This window comes from Puma concolor, chromosome D3, assembly GCF_028749965.1.
Source record: "Puma concolor isolate L17-30 chromosome D3, mPumCon1.1.hap2, whole genome shotgun sequence".
Lineage (NCBI taxonomy): Eukaryota > Metazoa > Chordata > Mammalia > Carnivora > Felidae > Puma > Puma concolor.
The window spans coordinates 87217262-87237878 of NC_141678.1; the positions used below are offsets into that span (position 1 = coordinate 87217262).

The 20617-nt window shown below is 42.9% G+C and overlaps 1 long non-coding RNA gene across 1 annotated transcript; it reads right to left on the minus strand.

The window, feature by feature from the left end:
* Nucleotides 1-491: 491 nt before the first annotated feature.
* On the minus strand, nucleotides 492-7657 carry LOC147575685 (uncharacterized). The gene is made up of 2 exons (XR_015242644.1): nucleotides 7462-7657; nucleotides 492-726 (listed from the first exon to the last, which is right to left on the minus strand). It is a non-coding gene; the product is annotated as an uncharacterized LOC147575685 (long non-coding RNA).
* Between the last annotated feature and the right edge of the window lie 12960 nt (nucleotides 7658-20617).

Sequence of the window (20617 nt, forward strand, 5' to 3'; positions counted from 1 at the left end):
GTTTCCTGCCTCCTAGCAGAGAGCCTGGTGCTCAGTAAATATTGGTTGAATCACATCGCTCACAAAATCCACGGGGCGTATCACAAAAGTCTGTAGTAAAGTAGGGAGAGAATGTAATCAGAAGTTAGAAAACTTGAGTTCTTGTCCAGGTTACACACAAGGAGGAAAATAAAACATAAAAGTTTGCCCAAGTGTAAGAGCACTTTAGGAAAGAGGGGACTTAGGCCAAGAGAAAGAGGTACCCACCAGGAAGTGGGACCCAAAGTGCAAGGACAGTGAAAAACCAGACAAGTCAGCTTAGCAGGGTCGGGGGTTAACAAGATCCAGTGGGAACACGGCCTCTTCATGTCACAGTGGCTCAACAGCGCAAGCACCAGGGCAGAACTACTTCCAGGCAGGTGGGCTGACACTAAGATTGCCCCAGGGAAGAAACCAACAACAGAAAGGATCATTGTTTGGTTTGGGATAAAGACAGGACATCACACCTGAAGTTGACTTATTTCTGCATGTCTGCCATTTATTCCCCTGCTGACTCGACGGGAACGAATCTGTGTCCGCTGTGTGGCCTTGCGACATGGAAGGGACAGGGTGGAACTCAGGCTTTGGCAACCCTTGTGACGTGATTGGCATGTGACGGCTGCCCAGGTGGCTCACCTGGGTGTTGTTCAACTACCAACCGCATGAAAGGAAGCAGGCCATTCTGTCTTTGAGGCTCAGCGTCCGTCTCTAGAAAAATGAGGACACGTGTTTACATTACGAACCTTAGACAAAACTTAGCTATGACGTTTTTATGACTATATGAACTTGTTTATGCCATCCACCCATGACCTTGAACATAGCTCTAGGAGGACGGGATTCATCTTGTGTCTTCTGTGCCACCACTGAGCTGTCCAATTGGCTGTCGCACATAGTGGATGTTTTAAAATGGAGTTTATTCTCTGACAAATGTTAAGCCATTTCTCTTTAAATCTCTCTCTCTCTCTCTCTCTCTCTCTCTCTCTCTCTCTCTCTCATTGGATTAGATACCTCAAACCTACATTTTTCTACCTTCCTTCCTTATCTGGGACCTTGGCTGGGCATTGGTTGGAAAACCTAGACGTGGCCTTTCCATATTGTCTGAGCTTCCTCATAGTGTGGGAGCTGGGTTCCCAGGGCAAGTGCTTCAAGAGAACAGAGTAAAAGAGCATGGCATTTTTTTTTTCCTATGGCCTAACGATGGAGCTCATAGAGCCTTACTTTTGCCATACTTTATTGGTAAGGCAGACATAAAGGTCCACCCAGGCCGGAGGAGAAGAACACAGACTCTATCACTCAATGAGAGGAGAGTTAAGGTCACATTGTAGCATGCAGAATGGGATACAATTTGGTGGCCTTCTTTGGAAAATACAATCTACCACAATGAGTAAATTTTCACCAATTCATGGTGGAATGAAAAAAATGAAACCAAATTGTTTCAAGGTAGAGGACAGTCCTTGATTCTGAGCTGGAGTTTTCAGGTTGAAATGTCCTGCATTGAATGAAGTGACAATTATTGTACTTGGCAATTCTTTTTCTTAAGATACTTACTGTGCAAAATAAAAAGCTGGTGACTTTAGGCCAGGCTCCAAGGTTTTGTGAAATCAGAATCTGGCAGTTTTATTGTATCTACTTTTTCTGTTCAGTGTTACAAGGTCTTTTGCAGCATGCCCAATAAATGGTCATTCATTCTTTGAACACTCCGGGTGACCTTGGGCTCTCCTCATGGAAAGTTTAGCTACTCTCATTGTGAACAGTCCTTATTGGTATAAGTTCTGAGTTACCTTACTGCTGTAACTCGGACCCTTGATCTTGAATCTTCCCTCTATTCACTTGACAGCTTTTGTATTAGGTAATGACCTCGTTCACCGCCACACCATTATGTTTTCCTTTTTCTAGGATAGACAATCTTAATTGCTGTAAATGTTCTTTTTTTTTTTTAATGTTTATTTATTTTTGAGAGACAGAGAGAGACAGTGTGAGTGGGGGAGGGACAGAGTAAGAGAGAAAGACACAGAATCTAAAGATGCTCCAGGCTCTGAGCTGTCAGCACAGAGCCCGACGCAGGGCTTGAACTCACAAACCGTGAGATCATGACCTGAGCCGAAGTCGGACGCTTAACCAACTGAGCCACCCAGGCGCCCCACTTGCTGTAAATGTTCTTAAAGTGATCTGTCCGTAGATTGGGTTCTAGGTAAGCTTTAATAAAATGGTGGTATTATCTATCTTCTAGGACCCTGGTACCCTCAATTTGTTCTTGTTGGGATTATGGTCATCAAGGTTCTTGCTGGCTATACATTTCTGTATTCTACAATTCTGTTTATATACTTCTGGAATTGTAACAGTTTGGCAATGTTCTCCTTCCATAGGTGATTACAACAAGAAAATTGTTCTGAGCAGTACAGAAAACAATGAGACTACTAAAGCTCTTAGAACTTAAAAAAAAAAAAAAAACCCAAAAAACAGGTACAGCACAGAGATGGTATATATGAAATATATAGTTAATTAAATTTTTTTTAAACATTTATTTATTTTTGAGAGACAGAGCATGAGCAGGGGTGGGGCAGAGAGAGAGGGAGACAAAGAATCGGAAGCAGGCTCCAGGCTCTGAGCTGTCAGTGCAGAGCCCAACACAGGGCTCGAACCCACAAACAGTGAGATCATGACCTGAGCCAAAGTTGGATGCTCAACTGACTGAGCCACCCAGGCACCCCCTATAGTTAGTTTTAAATCCAAATTTAAGAAAGTATAAACTTCCAGTTTTCTTCAAGTCCTATCCTTATGCAATTATTTTTACACTCAAATTGGCTCCTTAATTTTATTCCAGTATTTTATTATTAATATTTTGCTATTGTTATTACTACTATTGCTGCTAAACACATTTCAACTGCTGGTTTTTGTCTCTCACTTTAGTCTCTCCAGAAGTTGTTTGTTCTGGTGCTTTCCTCTCTAATTGGTCTTTACAGTTTCTTTGCAAATTTGGTATAACCATCTTCTGAACCTTCATCTAAGTCATTAACTGAAACGGTGAACAGGATGGGCTGGAGTAGAGAACTCTGGATCACTTCTCCAGCTGATTGACCCTAAGTCTGGGTGACTCTGTCTACACACCTTACTGCACTACTGTGCAAAATGCCTTTCTGAAATTCACGCTTCTTAGGCTGGACATCCTTCTGCCTGTTTACCTTTTCAATCTCTGGGAGCAATTACATGAGAATGGGTAGATTTTTTTTTTTTTTTTTTTTTTTTTTTTGGGACAGAGAGAGACAGAGCATGAACGGGGGAGGGGCAGAGAGAGAGGGAGACACAGAATCGGAAACAGGCTCCAGGCTCCGAGCCACCAGCCCAGAGCCCGACGCGGGGCTCGAACTCATGGACCGCGAGATCGTGACCTGGCTGAAGTCGGACGTTTAACCGACTGCGCCACCCAGGCGCCCCGGTAGATTTTTTTTTTAATGAGTTTGGATAGGCTCCCCATGACCTCTGCTCTCCCTTTTGTCACAAAGCATCTGTTTTACAACCTGTTTTAGTATTTTTCTAGGAGTTCATTTCAAGTTTAGTCCTCTGTAGCTCCTGAGATCCGTGTTTATTACGTAATCCAAATAGGACCAAAAGTTGTCACCAGTATCTTTTGGGCCCGTTTCCTTCCATGTTCCAAATTTCTCTTAGGGTTCTGAACTGTGGTTTAAAGTTGCATCTTTTGGGTCCTGGGAATGAATTGTTCTGGACCTAGAAGCCAGGGTGATTAGTTTCTATGCGTCAAGCAGGAGTCACACATTGCCCATCTAATTTTAGAGTCTGGACAGCTTGAAACTATCAACAAATATTTAGCAACAAAATTGACCAACCAAAATGAAACTGCAACCATTGATGTTTGAGTGTACAAGTGGAGCGCTCGCCTGAACACCTTGAAGGGGCAAAGGGCCTATTAATGTCAAGGGTGTTGGGATAGAATGAGGGGCCAAGTGGAATTTTATTATTCCTTTGACTCCATGAATGCCCAGGCTGATGTGGTCTGAGAAGACATACGTTAGACTTAAATGACTCTAGTTTAGATGATGATGAATACTCCCAGATGACTTAGTTTTCCATCACATTCATAGCTCCAACCAAGTCTGAGTCAGTCATAACTAATTCCACATTGATAATGGCTTTCCTGTGTTTTCAAACATTCAGTTGATGAATTATCCTCAAGGAGTTTCTTAAGGCATGTCAAGAATTTATCAGAGGTTTGCTCTGAGAAAAATTAGTTTGGACTCTGGTTAAATCCTTTTTTCCCATGGATTGTAACTTGGCACCTGAGCCAGTTTTATTATTTGTGGGAAAAATGTTGTCACGTATCCGTAACAATGGGCAGTCTGTCCTACATTGCTACCTCAGTACCACTCCTGTCTCTCTTTGGCCCGATTCTGCTGTGCCACATGCGTTTTGCATTCTCATGTTAGAATCCTATTTTCTATGTACTTTTTCTTTTTAATGTTCATTTAGTTTTGAGACACACACACACACACACACACACACACACACACACACAGAGTGGGGAAGGGGCTGGGAGAGAGGAAGACATAGAATCCGAAGCAGGTTCCAGGCTCCGAGCTGTCAGCACAGAGCCCGACGCGGGGCTCGAACTCCCAGACCGCGAGATCATGACCTGAGCCGAAGTTGGATGCTTAACCGACTGAGCCACCCAGGCGCCCCTCTGTGTACTTCCTTAACACACAGTGTTCTATCTAAATGTTTTCTTTACTTCTTCTTTTTTTTTAAGGCCTGTACTCTTGCAGGTTTCTATTCCAGACATAAGTAGCAGAGCAATCTTACATGACGGTACTCCTGGGGACCTCACTGTCTCTTCCCTTGCAACTCTGACGTGGATCATGGAGCCGTCCCCTCCTCCTCTGCCCCCACCTTCTTTGGCGCAGTCTTCCATACAGACTCGCTGCCGTTGCAGTTCTATTGCTCCAGAAGATGGTCCTTCTGGAAGGATTTGAAGGCTCGGGTAGGCCCTTCTTCCATGTGACCCACATCTGGTCCATACAAGATGCTCATGCATCCTGTGCTTGGTCGTCTCTGTGAGGATAGACCACTTCCGTCACTGCTTTAGTCCATTTGGGCTGGGGCCCCTTTTTTGAAATTGTTCTGCACCCCCAGGCCCTTGTGCTCCAGGCCTGCAATGGGAGAAGAAGCCCCAAGGATCCCCGGAATGTCTCGGGTATTCTCTGAGAAGACGGAGGCTTTCTCCGCAGCTCTCCTCGTTTCTGTCTGAGTCTCACCCAGAATCGCCCTCCACTGTCCGTTCATGGCAGTCCAGCCTTCTCCTGGCACGTGCCTTACGACTCCTCCAGCCTCTGCCCTCTGCCAAGGCTCACGGCGCTTCCACGGTTTTAAGCATTTGTTATAACCACACCCCCACTTTTCGGTACCAGTTTCTGTCTTAGTCTGCCTGGGCTGTTATTATAAAAATTCCATAAACCAGGTGGTTTATAAAGCACGCTTATTCCTCCCAGTTCTGGAGGCTAGGAAGTCCAAGATCAAGGCACCAACAGATTTGGTGTCTAGTGAGGCTCTGCTTCCTCCTTGAAGGCTGTCTTCCTCCTGTAATGTCGCAGGGCAGAAGGGACGAAAGAGCTCTCTGGGGTCTCTTGTATAAGGGCACTGATCCCATTTATGATTACCCTGCCCCATGGCTTAATCACCTCCCAAAGGTCCCACCTCCTAATACCATCACCTTGGGGGTTAGATTTTAGCATAAGGATTTGGGGGAAGTATACACATTCAGTGTGTTACAATCCCCAAAGCAGCTTAGCTAGCCTGTTGGGTGTTCTGTACCTAACAGATTGGAGTTGACACTGCACTGGGACACCCTCTAGACGCAGGGTGTCGAGCTCTCCGGGCAGTCTTTTGGAGTTCCTTTTGCCAGTGAGGTCCTCGGATCTCTGCAGAGAAGCCTCTTCCAAACTCGTCCTCCAACCTCTAACCCTTTCACCCTTTCATACTCCTGAACTTTATTTTAACTGTCTTCCTTTGAAAAGTTGCAAGTCCTGCTAAGTGGTTTGTTCCACAACTTACTTTAACGTCTGATATGTAGAGGTACTATTTTCCTAAGGCCGCCTTAACCAAGTGCCATAACTTTGGTGGCTTAAGGCAGACATTTATTCTCTCACTGTTCTGGGGTCCAGAAATCTGAAACCAAGTTGTTAACAAACTCACGCTCCATCCAAAGGCTCGAGGGAAGAATCCTTCCTGGCCTTGTCCGGCTTCTGGTGGCTCCTGTTCATCCTTGGAGTTCCTTGGCCTGTAATGACATCACCCGGATCTCTGCCCCCATCTTCACACCGACCTCTTCCCTGTGCCTCCTCTGGGTCTCTGTATCCAGATCTCCCTCCCCTTTCTCTTGTAATGACAACAGCCATTGGCTCTAAGACCCACCCTAATCAAGTATGACCTCATTCTTAATTTGATCACATCTGCAAAGACTCTATTTCCAAATAGGGTCACATTCACTGGTATCGGGGTTAGGATTTAGGCACAGCTTTTGAGGCGGGGCGCAGTTGAACCCACCACGATAGGTTACTCGATGCCCTAGGTGAAACCTTCAGGAAAAATGTGTTTACATAAATTTTTAATGAGCTTAATGGGTCAAGCTTGATGATGGGACTATGTTAAAAAAACAAAAAAATAAAAAACAAAACAAAATGAAAAAGCATTGTTTAGTTGGTCGTATCTCCATATGGAGTTGCCACTGCAATTAGGTCCTTAATTATGTATCGTCTCACCATTTGGTTATATGGTGTATGGTTGTATGGGTTTTGAGAATAGAGGCCCCATCTTTCACATCCTTCCAAGGTTCATAGCTCACTGCTTAGTACGGAGTAAGTGCCGAGGAAAACCAGATGATGACCATTCTCTTCACGGCAGCATGAAAACTTCGGTTGTAGCGTGAGGGATTTCAGTGCAACGTGACATGTTTCCTGACACTGAAAATAATTGACATTGGCATGTATTCCCGAGGAAGGGTGGGGAATTGCTGTCTCTGGGACTCACAGCCCAGTGCGGAGCTTAGGGAAGCCTGCTGTCCCAACGGGCTGACCCTAAGGAACCCCCATGCTAAGACACACCATTCATTCCTTTACGTATCACTGAGGAAGAAACAATGCTGCCGAATGTGATTGTAAGGCGTTGCGAATGTAAGATGCATCATAACCACAGGCGGTAAAATTGGAAGAAAAAGGGGTGAATCTTAGAATCAATGAAATACAGTACTGAAACAGAACACAGTGTCTTTTCATCTGTGCAAAGGAAAGAGTGAGCAGGCGTTGTGGGCGGGACGCTGGGCTTCCCCAGCCCGGAGCCCCCAGGGTGGTGGAATCTGGGATTTTATTTGCAAGAGTGTGGTGTGGCGACTGAGTGTGGGTTTTGCAGTCTGACAGACAGGCAGTAGCATTTTACCTTTCCTTCTCGGAGTCTCCAGCTTCCTTATCTGTAAAGGTGGAATAGCAACAACATCCTTGTAGGGCTTTTTGTGAGAATCCAGTGACATGAGTGAACACGCCCATCTAGGAGCCTGGCCCTTGGGAGTTTCTTCTTCCCTTTCCTGTGCTCCTCCCCTTTGCCTCCCTCGGATGCTCACAATGGAGAAGTAGAAAATAACTTAGACTCTATCATGACCTCAGACAATTTAAATTCTGAACACTTGATTCGTTAGATTCCAAATAGAATCCTCATGTCTCATTATTACACTTGCATATTTTATTAGTTTCCGGGTGCAATAAGGTACCGCCAATTTTGTGTGTTACTCCAGTGCGGATTTGTTCTCTTGTAGTTCTGGAGGACAGAAGTCTGATGCAGGGTCTCTGGGCCAACATCCCGATGTGGGCGTGTTTGTATCTGGGGGCCCTAACAGGGTCTGGCTCACACCCTTTCTGGTGCCTGCAGGCTGCCTGCCCTCCTTGGTGGCCCCTTGCCCCCCACCACCAAAGGGGTGCCAAAGACGGCATCTATCTCCTTGTGCCTTTCTTCTGTGGTCACATCTCCTTTTGACCAACTCTCTGATCCCTTCTTCCATCTCCCACTTCCATTTTTAAGGGTTTTAGGATGATTACCTTGGGCCTGGCAGGATAATCCAGGATAGCCTCCCTGTTTTAAGGTCAGCGATGAACTTTTTTTTTTTTTTTTTTTTAGTTTATTTATTTATATTGAGAGAGAGACAGAGAGAGAGATTATGTGCGTGCATGTGTGAGTGCATGTGTGAGAGGGGCAGAGGAAGAGAGGGAGAGAGAATCCCAAACAGGCGACTCCCTGTCAGGCAGAGACTGACGTGAGGTTCTATCTCATGAACCACAAGATCGTGATCGTGACCCGAGCCAAAATCGAGAATCAGAGGCTTAACCAACTGAGCCACCCAGGCACCCTGGCCAATGAACATCTTTAATTCATCTGCTACTGTGGTTCCCCTTTGCCATATAATCTAACATATCTGCAGGTTCTAGGTTAGGACGTGGACATCTTTGGGGGCCACGATTCTGCCTACCATACATATTGTAAAATATCTATTTATCTCCCTTGTTTCTTAATTGATTGTATCTGTGTGGCTTAAAAAAAATCTCATGTTTGAATACCTGCAATTCAATCAATACCTCTATCATGTCACTTGAGCATTATATCAAAATGATCTATTTGTATGTATCTGTCCACCATACTAATACATATGCTTCTTAGGGATGCTTCTTATCCATCTTTGAATTCCCTGAACACAGGACAGTGATTAATGTAAAATAGATTCTTGATAAATGATTATGGAATGGAACAGGATGAGCTTTATTTATTTTCGAAAAATGTCTTATATTGTCTTTTTTTACACTCTTATAAATATCTTCCAAAACCCAAGTGCCTTTGGTTTCGAAACTTTTGTCTTTCTGTATAACAATTTTTCATCTCATAAACTTTGAGAAATACATGATTTGTTTCATTCTATTAAGTGGAAATTCACATAGGAAATGTAGAAAAATGAAAATAATAATAAAAATTATTTTCAGGTTGTTTTAAAAGGAGAATGAAGGCCTGTGAAGTTTCCTAATATATACAACCAGGATTTCACTTCAAATGTGAAAGGAAATTGGACATTATTTTCCCGAGAGACTTTGGTTCTATTAACAAGGAACCATTTGTATTCTGCATGAACCATGAAAGTCAATCATTTATCCTTAGTTATGTGACTTTCCAGTGTCTTACATCAATGTCTGCATCAGCAGGAATAATCCACCCAGTTTTGGTTGAAGCCAAACATATTTATTGCATTTTTCTGTGAATTTGGCAGAATATGCAATATTCTGAATATACAAATGAGATTCTGGGGAAATCCCTGTTGCTGTTGTTGTTGTTGTTGCTGCTGTTTCCTTTGTCATTAATATCTCTTCAGTTTTCTCATCTGGGCACAAAAGAGTGAAATAAAATCAACCTTTGACTCATTCTCAGATCGTCCATTAAAACTGATCGGCTAACAAGATGATCCATTTACTATATACTTTTAGTCTTGATATTTTCCCTAGTAACGTTTTCTTTAGTATATTCTCTTACCTCTCCTGTATTGTTCTTTTCATTGGTTTTTATGCTCCGAATAGGCAACATTCTTTACTTCCATAATCCTTGCTAAAATAGCATTCCCTGTCTCTTAGGAAAAGCAGGCATAGACCTGCTTCTAAATCAAAGGCCTCCAGCACTGAAGGTAGCCTCGTGGCTCTTTGTGGGCCCAGTAAAAATACACAGTCATCACTGCAAATTGACTTCTGTTCCTCAGAAGAAAGATTTACCTGTTCCCTGGGTTCTGCTTCTAGTTCTGCCAGTCTGCATGCAGTGACTTTGTAGGAGTTAAAACTGGGCAATAGGGTCGGTGCTTAACATATGTGGTGAGCTTCATAGGCCAATAATAATTCTGTCATTTCTAGTGGTCCTACAATTTTGAGATACAGTTGGAGTAAGTATTGGACTGTGGTTTCCTCTGATGTAAAAAAAGGGGATTTAAATATAACTATTTCTCCTTTTTAAAAGCATTATTTCAGGGGCGCCTGGGTGGCTTAATTGGTTGGGCCTCCAGCTTCAGCTCAGGTCATGATCTGGCAGTTCATGGGTTCGAGCCCCGCATCAGGCTCTGTGCTAACAGCTCAGAGCCTGGAGCCTGCTTCCAATTCTGTGTCTCCCTCTCTCTCTGCACCTCTCCCACTCACCACTCTGTCTCTCCCTCTTTCAAAAATAAATAAACATTTAAAAAAAAATTTCTTTAAAGCCTTATCTCATTCTCCATCACTTATTTCAAAAGAAATCCATGAAAATACAGATTTTAAAAAAGAAAAATTATCGGGGTGCCTGGGTGGCTCAGTCAGTAAAGCTTCTGATTTAGGTCATGATCTCACAGTTCGTGAGTTTGAGCCCCACGTTGGGCTCTGTGCTGACAGTTCAGAGCCTTGAACCTGCTTCAGATTCTGTGTCTCCCTCTCTCCCTTCTCCTCCCCCACTCATGCTCTCTCTGTCTCAAAAATAAATAAACATTAAAAAAAAATTTTAAACAGAAAAAAAGAAAAATTATCTATAATCTCACCAATTGGGGTGACAGCGTTTTAATGGTTCTTCTTTCCAATTTTTATATAAATTATAACTATGATATGACTGTGTGTATATATCATATATAAGCTTTTCTATGTGTATATCCTTTTATTTTAAAATAACAAAAACGGGGGCACCTGGGTGGCTCAGTTGGTTCAGTGTCTGACTCTTGATTTCAGCTCAGGTCATGATCTCACCGTTGGTGGGTTCCAGCCATGAGTTGGGCTCTGCACTGACAACAAGGAGACTGATTGGGATTCTCTGTCTCTCCTTCTCTCTCTGCCCCTCCCTCACTCACACATGCACACTCTCTGTCTCCCAAAGTAGATAAATAAACATTAGAAAAAAATAACAAAAATATCATCATGTACATGCTCTGCCCCCTCACCAGAATGAAATCTCCTTCAGGTGACTGTCTTCCTTATCTTATTATCTGTTCTAATTCCTAGAATAGCATCTGGCATACAGTAGGTCCTCAATAAGTAGACAGTTGTTGATTCACTGTTTTTATCACTGCACCCTGTGCTGTAAGCCTTTCCCACAGTAATTAATACAGAAAATGAATTTAGCCTCATCTTACTGAGGAATGTTGAAAAATGTGACTTACCACTTTCAGTTATAAAATGAGGAAGTTTTGGGGATCTAATGTGCAGCCTGGTGACTTTAGTTAATAGCACTGTATTGTATACTTGAAATTGGTTAAGGGAGGGGATCTTGAGTGTTCTTACCACACATGCACACAAACAGTGGTAACTGTGTGAGGTGATGGGTGTGTTAATAAACTTGACTGTGGTAATCCTTGCACTCTCAGTATGTATCTTAAACCATTATGTTGCACATCTTAAATATGTACAACTTCCATCTGTCAATTATACCCCAAGAATGCTGGGAAAAAAAGAGAGGTGTGATTTACCGTAAGAATTGTCAATAGATGTACTGCTGGGGCAACCACAGGAGGTAACGATAAAGAACAGAAGATCTTTGCCTGCTTAGAGCTCACAGCAGAGTCCTGCGATTGCCTTTCCTTAGCCAGACAGCCACCTAGCCCACAGGACACCTCCATCTGGGAACAGCCACACTCAGTGACTGGTAGATAAGGGGACACCAAGTCTCAGCCTCGTGTCTCAATTCAGTTCAATGCTGAAGGGCCATCCCTGCTGAGAACTCATGGTGTACTGGCTCATATTGGATATTCCCGGCCAGTGCAACACAACACAACCTCTCTTTTCACTCATCCTCTCCCAGCCTTTCTTCCCCAGTTGCTCCTGAGAGCAGAACGCCGACAGCAGACCCCCAGTAACCACCCAAAAGCTCTGTCTCAGAGTCTCTTTCCCAGGAAACCCAATGCATTCAATGTTTGGGCTGTTTCCACATGTTTTGCAGCTATAAACATGGCTGCAATGGATAGCCTTGTTCAAATGTTCGTCTTCCCCACTTAGTGATTTAGGGTAAATTGCCAGAAGAAAAATTTTGTTGATTAGAAAGGATAAATGTTTTTAAGGCTTTTGCTACCAGATGGCAAACCGACTCTAGAAGGGTTGCAGAATTTACAGTTTTATTGGCAATGTATGATGATGCCCATCCCCCCACTTTCTTGTCACCACTGGGGCTTCCTTTGTGGGTTGGTTTGATTTTAATTTTGATGTGTTTAATGGGGAGAAAAAGCTTTGTCATTGCTTTGTATTTGCAGTGCATTGATAACTAGAAATGTTCAACATGTTTCCCTATGTCTACAGAACGTTTGTGTTTCCTCTTTTGTTAATTTTCTGTTATGGTCCTATGCCAATTTTTCTTCTGAGGGTTATAAATGAATAAGAAGAAATCCTAATTGTATTTATACAGACTGTTTTCAATCTTCTATAACATAATTATTCCTGATCTATATTTTTACTATGTTAATTTCTTTAAATGTAGAGAGACATTTATATTTTTGTAGTTAAATCTGTCAACTTTTTCAGTCCTTTTTCTGTATAAATTTTGCACTTGGAGTTATGCTTACAAAGTCTTTCTCTACCTCTTAAGTGTGCAAACATTTGCTTCAACACTTTTCTGATGCTTTTTTATTTTACAAATATTTTTAACTATCTAGAATTCATTTTGCCAGCAAACAGATAATATAAACTGGTGGCCGGGGCTGTATTGGGCTTGCTTGGGTCATGGGTTTATCATGTCCCCCCAAAGAATATGTTCAAGCCTTTAATCCCTGTATCTGTGCATGTGACCTACTTTGGGGATAGGGTCTTTGCAGATGCAGTCAAGCTAAATGAGGTCCTACTGGGTGAGGGTAGACCCCAATCCAGTGATTAGTGTCCATAGAGCACATGGGAAATTTGGAAACCACAGACAGGAGATGCAATGCAGGAACAGAGACTGGAGTGATGTGTCTATAATCCAAGGAATACCAGGTCCCTCTGGACCCAGAGGCCAGGAGAAAGGCAGCTAACAACACATTCTCCCTCAGAGCCTCCAGAAGGAGCCAACCCCGCTGACACCTTGATTTTGGACTCCTTGCCTGCAGAAGTGGGAGGGAGAAAGTTTCAGTGGTTCTAGCTGCCCAGCTTGTGGTAGTTTGTTAAGGCAGCTCACTGTTTTAAAGATGTTTGAAATGATTGCCATCAGTGAAAAATTGGGGCATTTCATCTAAAAATAGCAGGTGAACTCTGAGCCCTCATGGTAGTGTGGTCTTGGCCGGACCTCCTACTCACTTTCTCTGCATGAGGAGGAGCTCATGGGTGGGGGAAGCTACCTTTCTCAGCTCTAACGATTTTTTTCTTTTCCTTTCTTAATGCTAAACTTGTCCCAACATCATTTCCTAAATAATGCAACAAACCATATGAAATGCTGCTTGCATCCTTGGCCATATGCTCATGTATGTTTGGGGGCTTTGTATTCCTTTATTTTTTTTTAAGGTTTTTACATTGATTTTTATTTATTTATTTTAATATTTATTTATTTTTGAGAGAGACACAGAGTGCAAGCAGGGGAGGGGTAGAGAGAGAGGGAGACGCAGAATCTGAAGCAGGCTCCAGGCTCCTAGCTGGCCTCAGCACACAGCCCCATGTGGGGCTGGAACTCACAAACTGTGAGATCATGACCTGAGCCAAAGTCGGATGCTTAACTGACCGAGCCACCAAAGCACCGCAGGGTTTTTTCTTTCTGAGAGAGAGAGAGCATCAGCAAGAGAGGGGCAGAGAGACAGGGAGACAGAGGATCCCAACGGGCTCAGCACTGACAGCAGAGATCCCGATGCGGGGCTGGAACCCACAAACCGCAAGATCATGACCTCAGTCCCAGTCAGTTGCTTAACTGACTGAGCCATCCAGGTGCCCCTTGTGGGCGGTGGGTGGGAGGGGCTTTCTAGTCTCATCCTCTAATGTGCCTAAGTAGCCACTCAACTGCATTGCACAGTTGGGCTTATGACCCTTTAAATATATCTTGTTCAATCTCATTGGGCAAGCAGGGGACACTGCCTTCCTTCAGTACTACAATTCTATCCATTAAGATAAGTGAATTTAATAGAAATAAATGCAGATTCTGCCAAGTAGACTTAAGATGACTGCAGCCCCTTACACAGGTCTCCCCATTGGAAATGTAAGCCATTAGCTTCCTGGCTACGGGTTGGTTTCCCACTGCCAATTTCTTTTCTATGAAAAACAGTAATTTGAGTAAAGAGTCATCTCATTATCATTGCAGTTGTAAACATCATTTGTTGTCTGAAAAAATATGTGGCATTAAAATATGTAAGATATTTGTCAGTTTTGTAAACTTCATTAAAATGTATGCGGATGTCCTTTTTCCTGTAGCCAAGTGTCACCTTCTTGAATTTTGTATGCACAAAATTTGAATTAGTAGGAAAAGGATTACCTAAGGGAATTATGTCTGTAGAATACTTAAAGGGGTGCTTGAAATGATTAGTTAGTGATCATGTTCAGAAGGTCCTTTTATTTAATTTTTAAAATTTTTATAACTTTTTAATTTGAAATAATTATAAATTCATAGGCAGTTGCAAAGAAATGTCTAGGGAGGTCCTGTGCACCTTCCCCTCATGTTAACATTTTATGGAACAATAGCATAGTATCTACACTAAGACGCTGCTGTGGGTACAACCCATAGACGTCTCCCAAGTTCACCATTTGTCATGTGTATCCCCATGCAGTGTGGCTTATTACATAACCACCACCACGATCATGATACTAAACTGTGTGGTCACCGCAGGCTCGGTCGTGTTATCCCTTCATAGCCACACCATCCTCTCTCCCATCCTAACCCCTGGCAGCAACCAATCTGTTCTTTATTTCCACAATTCTGTAATTTCAAGAATGTTACATACACGGCATCATGGAATAAATAACCTTTTGGAATTGGCTCTTTCATCCAGCATAATTCCCTGGAGATCCATCGAGGGACCACTCGTGCCTTTTCATTCCTGAGTGGTTTTCTGTGGCGTGGATGCTTCATCGGGTATAATCACTCACCCGATTGCAAGACATTTGGGTGGCCTCCAGTGTTGCCTATTATGAATGAAGCAGCTATGAACATTCCCATGCAAGTTCTCATGTGGAAATGTCTTCCTTTCTCTGGGTTGAATGTCTGAGATTGCAGTTGTGGGGTGGTGTGGTAAGACCACATTTACTTTGGGAAGAGCTGCGGGGCTACTCTCCAGAGGGGCTTACGGAAAAGCCATTTATTTAAAATAATCCTGTTCTTCTGTTTTCATCCCTTTAAAACACCTTTATTTGTTTCCTGCTTAAAAAATAATTCCTGTCTAAGAGGTATCATAAATACAACTTTGATGATATTCTGTTATTTGCAACTTTGCAATTCGGTCTTCATTTGTTATTGCTCTGTTTATAGTTTCTAGCATTCGTTTTCCCAGTTGTCCACCTATTCGTTAGGTCTCTTCGTCACCTGGAAAACAAGGTGCCTTAGGACAGAACCCGACGTGGGTTCCCGTGTAAATGACGTTTAGGGCTTGGCGGGTACAAATAGAGCTGCTCTGAGCACGTGCACAAGGTCGTGGGATGGGCATCTGCTCTCCTCTCTCCTGGGCAAGTACCCGGAAGCAGGATTGCTGGGTCACGTGTTCAGTGGATGGTTAACTTTCTAAGAAATATGAAATAGCTTTCCAGAGTGGCTGCCCCATTTTGCATTCTCGCCAGGGACCAGGAGCATCCCCGCCGCTCTGCCTCCACACCTGCGCTGGGAACAATCAGCTTCGGCACCCCTCTGTTCCAATGGATATGTAGAGGCATCTCAGTGTGTGTGGGGGGGTATTTTTAATATTTTTTAAGGTTTATTTTGTTTTTAAGAGAAAGAGAGACAGAGCGTGAGTGGGGGAGGGGCAGAGAGAGAGGGAGACACAGAATCCAAGGCAGGCTCCAGGCTCTGAGCTGTCAGCACAGAGCCTGATGCAGGGCTCGAACTCAGGAACTGTGAGATCATGACCTGGGCTGAAGTGGATGAGTAACCGACTGGTGGTTACTATGGTTTTAACTGGCATTTCTGTAATGGCTAATGACATGAGCACTTTTATTTTTTTAAGAGAGAGAGAGAGCACGTGCTTGCATGGAGGGGCAGAGGGATATTGAGAGAGCAAATCCCAAGCAGGCTCTATGCCCACAGCGGAGCCTGATTCTGTGCTGGATCTCAAGACCCTGAGATCATGATCTGAGCCAAAATCAACAGTTGGATGCTCATCTGACTGAGCCACCCAGGCGTCCAATGACGTGTGCATTAAAAAAATGTTTTTTCATTTATTCATTTTGAGAGAGACAGAGAGAGTGAGTGGGGGAGGGGCAGAGAGACAGGGAGAGAGAGAACCCCAAGTAGGCTCTGCACTGTCCACACAGAGCCCCATGCGGGGCTCAAACTCATGAAACGAAAGGTGATACCATGACCTGAGCCAAACTGAGAGTCCCACACTTAACCAACTGAGCCACTCAGGCGCCCCAACGTGTGCATTTTCAGATGTACTTACTATCATCTGCATAACCTCTTTGATGAAGTGTCTCAGTTTCTGCTTATTTCTGAGTTATATTTTTGCTATTGAGTTTTGGGGGTTAATTATGTATTTCTTTGCATATGTGATTTACAAACATTTTCTCCAAGTTTTGTGCCTTGTGTTTTCATTCTCTGGACAGTATTTTCATAGAGCAAGTTTGTAATTTTGATGAAGTCCAATTTATAAGTTTTTTTTTCTTTTCTGAATTGTGTTTTTCGGTGTCTTATCTAAGAACTCTTGGCTAACCCCAGTCACAAAGATTTTCTATGTTTTCTTCTGAAACTTTTTTTTTTTTTTAATTTTTTTTTTTTTCAACGTTTATTTATTTTGGGGACAGAGAGAGACAGAGCTTGAACGGGGGAGGGGCAGAGAGAGAGGGAGACACAGAATCGGAAACAGGCTCCAGGCTCCGAGCCATCAGCCCAGAGCCCGACGCGGGGCTCGAACTCACGGACCGCGAGATCGTGACCTGGGTGAAGCCGGACGTTTAACCGACTGCGCCACCCAGGCGCCCCATTCTGAAACTTTTATAGCTTTGTACTTTGAATTGAAATCTTTGTTTCATTTTGCACCCTTCATACAAGACATGAGGTTGAGGTTGTGGTTTATTATTTTTTTTTCTTTTTGGTATATGGAAGGCCAGTTGTGCCGTCATTAGTTCCAAAGACTTCCCTCAATCCATCGCATTGCCTTGTATCTTTACCACAAATTAATTGACTGTAACTATGTGGGTCTATTTCTGGACTCTTTATTCTGTTAATATTTTACAATGTAGCTACTGGAAAATTTTAAATGACATGTATGGCCCTCATTTTATCTCTATTGGACAGCATTGCTGGAAGCATGAGCGACAGCCAGAGGGCTGGCCTTCAGGATGTTCCAGTCAGTCCCTGGGGGAGGGCATGACCTCCTGGCCATTTCCGGGGGGGCGTGGTTCTCGATGTTCAGGGCCAGCCCACAGGCTAGTGAGTGGGAGGGGTATCAGCAGAGTCTACTCTGATCTTCGGGCCTTTACCCATTGTATCCCTTTTCTTCCTCTCTCCTTTCCTTTGTGGTGATGTGTTTCCATTCCGAGTGTTGCACTTCTTTCTTCCCATTCTATCTCCCTCTCTCTTTCTCTCTCTTCCCCTTCCTCACATTCAGTGTAAAGGTTTGTTGATGGTCCTAATTTATTTTCTCTTCTTTATGCACCTTAAATTATTCCTTTCTCCTTCCTTTGCCCTTCTCACATTTTCCCCTTTATCTATCCATAACTTTTGCCCACTCAATGCTGCTCCTTTTAATACTTAATCCATATGTACATGTTCCATTTTTTATCTTCTTTTGACACATCTTCCATCACAGATAGTCATCAAAATCATATGACCATATATAAATACACAATAATAGCATGACCACAAATAGGTATAAGGGCCATGTCTATCCTAGCAAGCAGTGTTTCAACAGCAGTAGTATGACCATATTTTTAAAACTCCCAGAATATTAATTTTGAGTAGCACTCAATATACAGTTACAGTATACATTGAAAATTATTTAAAAATTGGTTGACAATTTGCATTCTTCCTGCCATAAATTTGCCTTCTTCCTCGCATATGTGCAGGACAACTAGCTCCTCCCCTAATCAGTTCAGTGGACAACAGTGACGTAAGCATTTATTTAATGTCCTTGTCTACCTCCTGCTATGCAATTTGATAATCATGATAGTAAAGTTATGCATTTGATGTAATCGGTGTGCCTAGTGAAATCCGAGTTAGTTCAATTTGCCTGACTTCATTTGTAAACAAAGGATGGTGGCCTGAAGGAAAATTCTGTTTGGAAGAAAAATTGAAAGAATGAGTAATTAGTTCTGATTTTTATTCCTCAACCAAAGGTATATGGAAAACCTAAGCATCCTACTGGCATCCCCTGGTGAACAGCCATGTGGTCTTAAGACGTCTTCTTAGCAGCTATGTAGAATTAAAGTTCATTACCTGGCCACACCTACAGAGTTACATATAAAGAGGAGACAGTGTTTTATTACATAAAACTACATGCAATTTCAGGACTAACTTCGTTCGTGAAGATTTGACTGTATCCAATATGTAAAGTGTGCCTTCATCTTTTGAAGCATGTTGTGATTAACTGCTTGTTGCCTATCAAAATATTCCTTCACAGTTTTGAGGGTCCTTTTTTCAGCGATACTTCTAGAAAATCATTTTGCTTTCCCTACTTTATTGCTGCCTTAGTGTGCAGAAGTGTGGCCTTACAGGAGCCGGCCAGAAAGTGCACGTGCTATGCCTGCAGAGTCTAAGGAGAGCCTAGATCTTCAAGAGCGCTCCCATGTTATGGGGAAAAGTCTTTTTAGGACCTGGCTCTCTCCGTTTGCTGTCCCAGAGATTTCTCTTGTTCTCTTAGTCTTTCTCACCTTTCCCATTTGCTTTTCAGAAAGCTTAGAGGTGAGTTGTGATGTACAACTACTCCAGAGAACTTAACGCTGTGGGGTCTTTGGTGGGGGTGGGGTGGGGATTAAGAGAAGCTTGGTTGAACTCGGGTCAAAGGTTCACTTGGCCTGGGTCTGGAACAAAAGATTCCTTATGGGGTAATTCATGGGTGGTTTGGTAAAATCTAGGAGACTGTTGAACTCACTGAATGCTTCCTGAGGGCTGACACTGTTTGATGATGATTCTGTTTGAGATGAAAGGCTAGTGTTCTCCAGCATTTAAATTAGCATTAAATTAGGTTCATGGTGGGCTTGAGGCATTTATGAAACCATGTCCACATACGGTTTGCAAAATATGCGTTTTTCTGAAGTAAGGGGTATAGGACTCCTAAGGGAATAATAAATAACCCTTCTCCTCAAATTGGCATCCACAGGCATGTTTTTAAGGATGTGCAATGTATGTGAACAAATTTAAAAATTGTATATATGGACAATTGGATATGCAATTATTATCCAAATACTTGGATAATTTGTATGGATAATAATTCTTAAAAACCCATAAATTTATTTTATTATCTGAATGACCTCATCATGTTCCAGTGCTACTGTTCAGTCCCAGTGTCTGTGTTGTATCTTTGTTTTTTGTTTGTTTCTTATTTATTTATTTATTTTTGTTGTGTTTTTAATTGAATCAATATTCACTGACCATCTAAAGTGACCTTTCTCAAACTGGGCGCAGAGGCAGTATTTTAGATTGACCTGTGAATTCTCAGGGTTTGAGAAACACTGCCTTTGAGGCTGACTGATTAGTTCAGCCATTGCTTTAAGAGTGTGTGATGTCACTCAAATGGTTTCTGTTTGGTTTTGTTCTCATGGAGGCAGAAGGAAGAGAAAGGAATGTTTACCATGTTTCGAGGTTATATCAGGGTGTCAGGGAAACCCTGAAAAGGATCACAAAAGAGGAGAACCTGCTTGGTTTAGGGGGACAGAGAAGAAGTCTAGGGGGAGTCTGGGGGGCATTACTAACATGAGCTGAGAAGGGTGGAGAGGTGAGCAGACCAGCGCAGACATCGGGCATTCCTGGCAGAGAAGAGACAGTGTGTGAAACCACAGCGGCAGGACAGCCAGGTGCGCTGGGAGAACCGTGTGGGATTCTGTAATTGGTTGGTGGGGTGGTTGTGGGTACATTGGGAGGGAAGCGGAAGACAGAGCCAGGGGCCAATGATGAAGGATTTGAGGGGTTTGTAAGTGGTGTAATACTGACTCTTAAACACAAGACTGGCAGAATCAAGTTTGTTATCTAGGGAGCCAGTGCGGAGCCTGGGTGGTGGATTCTTAGGTCACACTGGGGTCATGAAGAAAGGGGTTAGGAGGTTGTAATGTATTTTTAATACAGTAAAACCCTAGTTTGTGAGCATAATTCATTCCGGAAACATGCTTGTAATCCAAAGCACTTGTATATCAAAGAGAATTTCCCCATAAGAAATAATGGAAACTCAGATGATTTGTTCCACAACCCCAAGATATTAATATAGAAATGATTACAATACTGTAATATAATACAAAATAATAAAGAAAATACAAAT